Genomic DNA, 5,798 nt, shown 5'->3' with positions numbered 1-5,798 from the left:
CCCTCTTTTGGACTAGTTTCACCCAGAAACCAAATTTTCTCTTTGGTTTTAAAATACTGTATAAGAAAATAAACTTTTTTGGAACGTGAAAGAATACAAATGGATTATGTAATTGTTGGAAAATAAGGCTATTAGGATTTCTACCCATACTTGGTGAATATGCTTCCTGAAATAAAATAAAAATGGTTCTATACTATAGGCTACTTTCCAAAAACAAATTGTAATCATTTACCAATGGGAGGAATTTTTTTTTCTTTTTGCTCCTACTGTTCAACCAAAGGTAAAACAACTACATTCTTTTCAACTTTCCATCAATTCCAGGTAGATCCAAGATTAGTTATAAAGGTTTCAGAGTTCTTTGGAACAAGACAGGGAGGGGGTGGAGACAATACCTGCCACCTTAGAGCTATCCTTTTTAAGAAGCAATTGAATGTGATAGATCAGTAAAAATACGCGTTATCCCATTGTAAAATGTATTCATTTTACAAGTGGGAAGGTGGGAATAAATACCCCCAAGCTCATTAAAGAACACATTTCTAAAAAATGCCATTCACTAAAAGAGAAAGATTTTGAACATTACATAATCTTCATCTAAGTTCCAAAAAATGAGCTGAAAATCAGGGATAGCTCCTACTCACATTACTTGTGAATTCATATTGTGATAGCTGCCTCAAAATATCCTGTTTTGTTCATCTTCACTTCATAATCATTCTGTATGTAAAATGGTAAGTCCTACCTCATCTACATTCCTTACTTGGGTTTACTTTTCCTCAGATCTCCTCCCTCTACCTAACATTACATATTGTCTCTATTGTCTAAAATGGAAGCACTATGAGAACAGGGTTGTTTTAAATTATGGCTGTACCTCTGGTGCATTAAGAGTCACTCAAGTATATTTTTTAATGAATCTCCTAAAAGAGACTCCACTCTCCATAGCAAGAGATGGCAAACTATAGCCTGCAGACCAAATCCAGGCTCTCAATATTTTATAAACAAGTGTTCCTGGAACTCAGCAAGGCCGATTCATTTCTGTATTATTTATCACTGCTTTCATGCTACAATTGCAGAGCTAAAAAGTTGCAGCAGGACCACTTGGCCCACAAAGCTTCAAATATTTACAGTCTGGAAGGGCATGGTGGCACACACTTGTTACCCTCGTATTCAGGAGGCTGAGACAGGAGGATCGCAGTTCGCAGACAGCCTCAGCTACTTAGCGAGGCCCTCCACAACTCAGTGAGACCCTGTTTCAAAATAAAGAATAAAAAAATAGGGCTGGGGGTGAGGCTCAAAAGTAGAGTGCCCCTGGGTTCCATTCCTAGTACCACACACACACAAAAAAAAATTACAATCTGGCCTTATAAAGAAAAGTTTGCTAGCACTCATTTGGCCCTTATTTTCCAAGCTATATCAGAAGTGCCCTTGGGACTGGAGTTGGTTTATATACTCCCTTGTACCTAGAACAAAGATATTTAAAAAAATAGCTGTCACTATGGTACAGATATCCTAGTCCCAACATGAATTATTTTTGCAGTTATACTTAATTTTCCACTGTCAATGCATTTCTAGCAAGGCCACAACCAAACCTTACCTGTATTCAATGACTGGGGAACAAAAAGGAATTATCACACTAATTAGTATTTACTTTCTGTTCAAAATCACAATTATTTGATGCTTAAAATGTGAATGTAACATAACAACTGGAAAGCTCCTTCTTACTGCTTCAGAAAAATGATTATGAAGTGAACCAGGTATTTTCTCAAAGCTAAAAATCATTTCAATATTTCATTTTATGCTAGGCACGTTATGGAGCCTTACAGTTAAGTGAATAGAACAGTCTCCCACAAGTAATTATTTTTCTCATCAACTTCTACAAATTACAAAGACCTGAAAGGGGTATCACAATACACATCCCCTTTGAAAATTTAAGATATGCTCAGCATTTCTTAATCCTTTTAAAAATCATACCATTTTTTGTCTCTGAGAAATTTATTTGTATAAATACCACTGTTTCCAAGAAACTGAAGATTACATGGACAGACTACTGGGTACTCCAAGTGCCAAAGTACTCAAACAAGGTATTTTTCATATTATAGGATGATACATGGACAATAATGTAGTTCATAGAACAAAAAGAAGGGCTATAACGCTTACTGATTTAATTTTGCTACATTATTCTGAATAAGCAACAATATACACAATGATATACAATCATTTGAGAAAACTATCTTTATTTAGAAAAAAGGTTACACTGGTAGAATTCAGTAGATTAAAAAAATTTCTTTTAAAAATGTCACTGTGAAACTTTTCCAGATGAAAGTTCAGCAATACAAAGCTCCTAGAGCTGTAGAATTAAAACACAATTAACTTTTGATTCCCCTCAGATTTGTCTAATTACAAGAAAACCTGGCAAGGGACAAGTGAGTGCTGGTATCTTTTTCTTTTAAACAGATTTTAATGTTGTAATATGTACTATATAAAATGATTCCTAGGCATTTCATAAGACATTGCTCCCACTCTGTTTTTAGTGACTAATATTAAAAACAGGCCAAATAAATTTAAAATGACTTTTAAAATGAGGTAAATTAAAAATTGTTCAATAATTGTTTATTTTCAGTTTCAAACAGTAAAAAGGAAGCATTTCAAATGGGAAGGGGGACTAAACCCAGGCAATAGTTAGTTAACCAAAAGTTAAATTCTGTACACATGTAACCTTATTTGTTTGTTGGGAAGTATATGCAGCACATTGTGCTAAAAATATGGAACAATTAACACTTCCAGCCATTACTGAAAATAAACATGTAGAAGTTAGTCAACAAGTTAAAATACAGTAATGTACAATATTAGGTTTCCCACATGGAGCAATAAAGCAGATAACTCAATAATTTAAGGAGATGCAAATAGGCCCTCTTCATTCATAATTCTCAGCAATCTACTCAGGAAAATAAATTTCTGGTCACAGCTGAACAATTTCATTCCAATCTCACCTGAAAGAAACAAAGTGATTACATTGACAGAAAAAGGAAGGGAGGCTAGAAAGGAGGTCAAAAGAGGAAGAGAAATAAGAGAGGAAGAGAAAAAGAGGGCAAAAGAAGGGAAGAGAATAACAGGGGGAGGGGAGAGAGGGAAGGGAAGTGGGAAGAAAGTTAAGAAAAATTAAGTGCACTCAATCCATAACAAAATCTTGAATTAAGTCCTCAGAAAAGGACAAAATATTTGCCTATTTCTCATAATATTTGCATATTATCCACTCTTAAAACCATAAGACAGGCACAGTATGACTTTAAAAAAACACAGAACAATTTGTGTGGAGAGGGTTGGGGGTAGGGAGCAAAATATGAAATAGCAACAAGTAAAACATTTCATAGGAGCAAGCAATAGCTTATCAAAAATAAACAGAACATATGTAGCAAAGAAAAGGAATCTATTTTACATGATCACAAAAAAGAGAAAAATGACATCACATTTTTCACAAGGACATAATTTTAATAGTGACTTATATTAAGATGCAATGTTTGCTAAATTATAAAAATTGTTTAAAAATATATTGACTCAATTATACTCATTTCCTTTCCTTTATGTATTGACATTTTTTCAAATACTGCATATTGAAATAAATTCAAAACATGATCATTACAATATGTGGCAAATAATTTCATATCCGCCTAACATAGTTCTCAAATTTTAAACTAATGCTCAACGCATTAAGCTTTATTGATGAAAATACTACATTCACATAGTTCATAAAACCAGAGCTAGAAGGGGCCTTAGAAAATAATCACACTTGCATGAAATGCTGACAAATAATTTACAAATAATTTCTAAACAGCATTCTGTTCACACCATGTATAATCATGACATCAATTATAATTGTGTACACACTGATGTTGAACTTACAATACTTAATTAAAATCATTGTTCCTGTCCATCAGCTGATCAATGGATAAACAAAATGATACATTCATACAATGAAATATTACTTAGCCATAAAAAGGAATGGAGTACTGATACATGCTATGAAATGAATTTTGAAAACATAATGCAAAGTGGAAGAACCCAGACACAAAAGGCCACAATATTGCATGATTTCATACTTAATGAAATGTCCAAAATAGGCAAATCCATAGACAGGAAGTACATTAATGGTTTCCCGGGGCTTGGAGAAGGGGAGAATTAAGAGTTACTGTCAACGCACATGGGGCTTCTTTTGGGGTGAGAGAAATGTTCTGAAATTAGACAGTGGCGATGACTCCACAAGATAGTGACTATACTAAAAACCATCGATTAGTACACTTTAAAATGGTAAATTCATCTCAATTTTTAAAGTGGAAAAAAAAAGTAATGTTCCAGTAAAGAACATCATAGAATATGTATGTCCATAACTGGTAGAATAAGAAATGGGTTCTCAATCATAAAGATGTTACATTAGGAGAATTACTGGGCAAGGGAAATTTTGAAGACATATTTAAGGACACATTAAAGGATAAAATTGATGTTGCTCTATTAAAACATATAAAGAAGATCTTTCCCAGGAAATGAAATTAAAGTTTTTACAAGAAGCCAAAATCCTCAAGCAACATAATCATTCCAATGTTGTCAAACTTATAGGAGTTCGCGCACACAGATAGCCTATCTACATCATTAAGGAACTGGTTCCAGGAGGCAATTTCCTTTCCTTTTCATTCTGAGAAAGAAGGATGAACTAAAACTCAGTTAGTGAAATTTTCCTTAGATGCTGCTTCTGAATGGCGTATCTTGAGTAAAAAATTGTATGCACAGGGACCTTGCCGCAAGAAACTGCCTGGAGGTGAAAATAATGTTCTGAATATCAGTGACTTTGGAATGTCTTGTCAAGAGGATGTTGGTGTATATTCATCTTCTGACTTAAAGCAGATTCCCATTAAATGGACAGCACCAGAAGCTCTTAATTATGGGAGATATCGTTCTGAGAGTGACGCATGGAGCTTTGGCATCCTTCTGTGGGAGACCTTCAGCTTAGGGGTCTGTCCATACCCTGGAATGACAAATCAGCAAGCACAAGAGCAAGTGGAAAGAGGATATTGGATGTCAGTCTCTCAACAGTGTTCAGAGAATATTATAAAATAATGCTGAAGTATTGGGATTACAAATTTGAAAACCGCCCCCAAGTTCAATGAACCTCAGAAAGAGCTAGCTGTCATGAAGAAGAAATTCAGTGATGCAACAGTGCCAAACTCAGCCTTAGGGGCTCTGTCTCCAGCAGAGTATTAGTTTTCTTCTCATTAACACTGAGGTACCACATTACCTGCAACATTCTTCTGAGTTTACTTACTAACTTAAAACATGTGTCACTATAACCATTGTAAATAAGAAAACATTGGTTCTAAACGTAAGGGGTCACAAAGATCTAACTTTTTCACACCCAGGATTGTTGATGTTTCTCAAAAGCACTGTCTACCTCAGGCTCAGTTCACAGTCCGCTGTCTTCCATCAGACACCTATACTCTGTAGGTGCTATGAATTGTACTGGTAATACTACATTTGCAGGACACATTCAAACAAAAGGTGGCCTTCCGCTCTGCTGAGAAAAGATTACATCTGTAAACATCATTTTATATTAGTAATTATCTGAATTTCCTACCTTCCCCCACCCCCTGCAGTAAGTCCTCTATTAATAAAGTTGTCATTTCCTATATTCCACCATGCCCTCCTCTTTTTCAGGGCATCAGAACACTGTGTACAAAATGTCCTCAAAGAGTACCCTCAAAGAGTTGAGGCACTTGACTTCAACTGATATTCTAGAAATCTGTGATAGCAAGTTT

General features: G+C 34.9%; 1 pseudogene across 1 annotated transcript; it reads left to right on the top strand.

Annotated features, from left to right (window-relative positions):
- Positions 1–4,242: 4,242 nt before the first annotated feature.
- LOC308278966 (tyrosine-protein kinase Fer-like) lies at positions 4,243–5,247 on the top strand (annotated as a pseudogene). Its single transcript has 2 exons — positions 4,243–4,299; positions 4,387–5,247. The product of its transcript is annotated as a tyrosine-protein kinase Fer-like (transcript).
- The last annotated feature ends 551 nt before the right edge of the window (positions 5,248–5,798 follow it).

The sequence above is a fragment of the Muscardinus avellanarius genome (genome assembly GCF_963383645.1).
Source record: "Muscardinus avellanarius genome assembly, chromosome: X".
Classification (NCBI taxonomy): domain Eukaryota; kingdom Metazoa; phylum Chordata; class Mammalia; order Rodentia; family Gliridae; genus Muscardinus; species Muscardinus avellanarius.
Note: the sequence above shows the minus strand (reverse complement) of the source record. Positions and strands in the feature narration are given on the sequence as shown.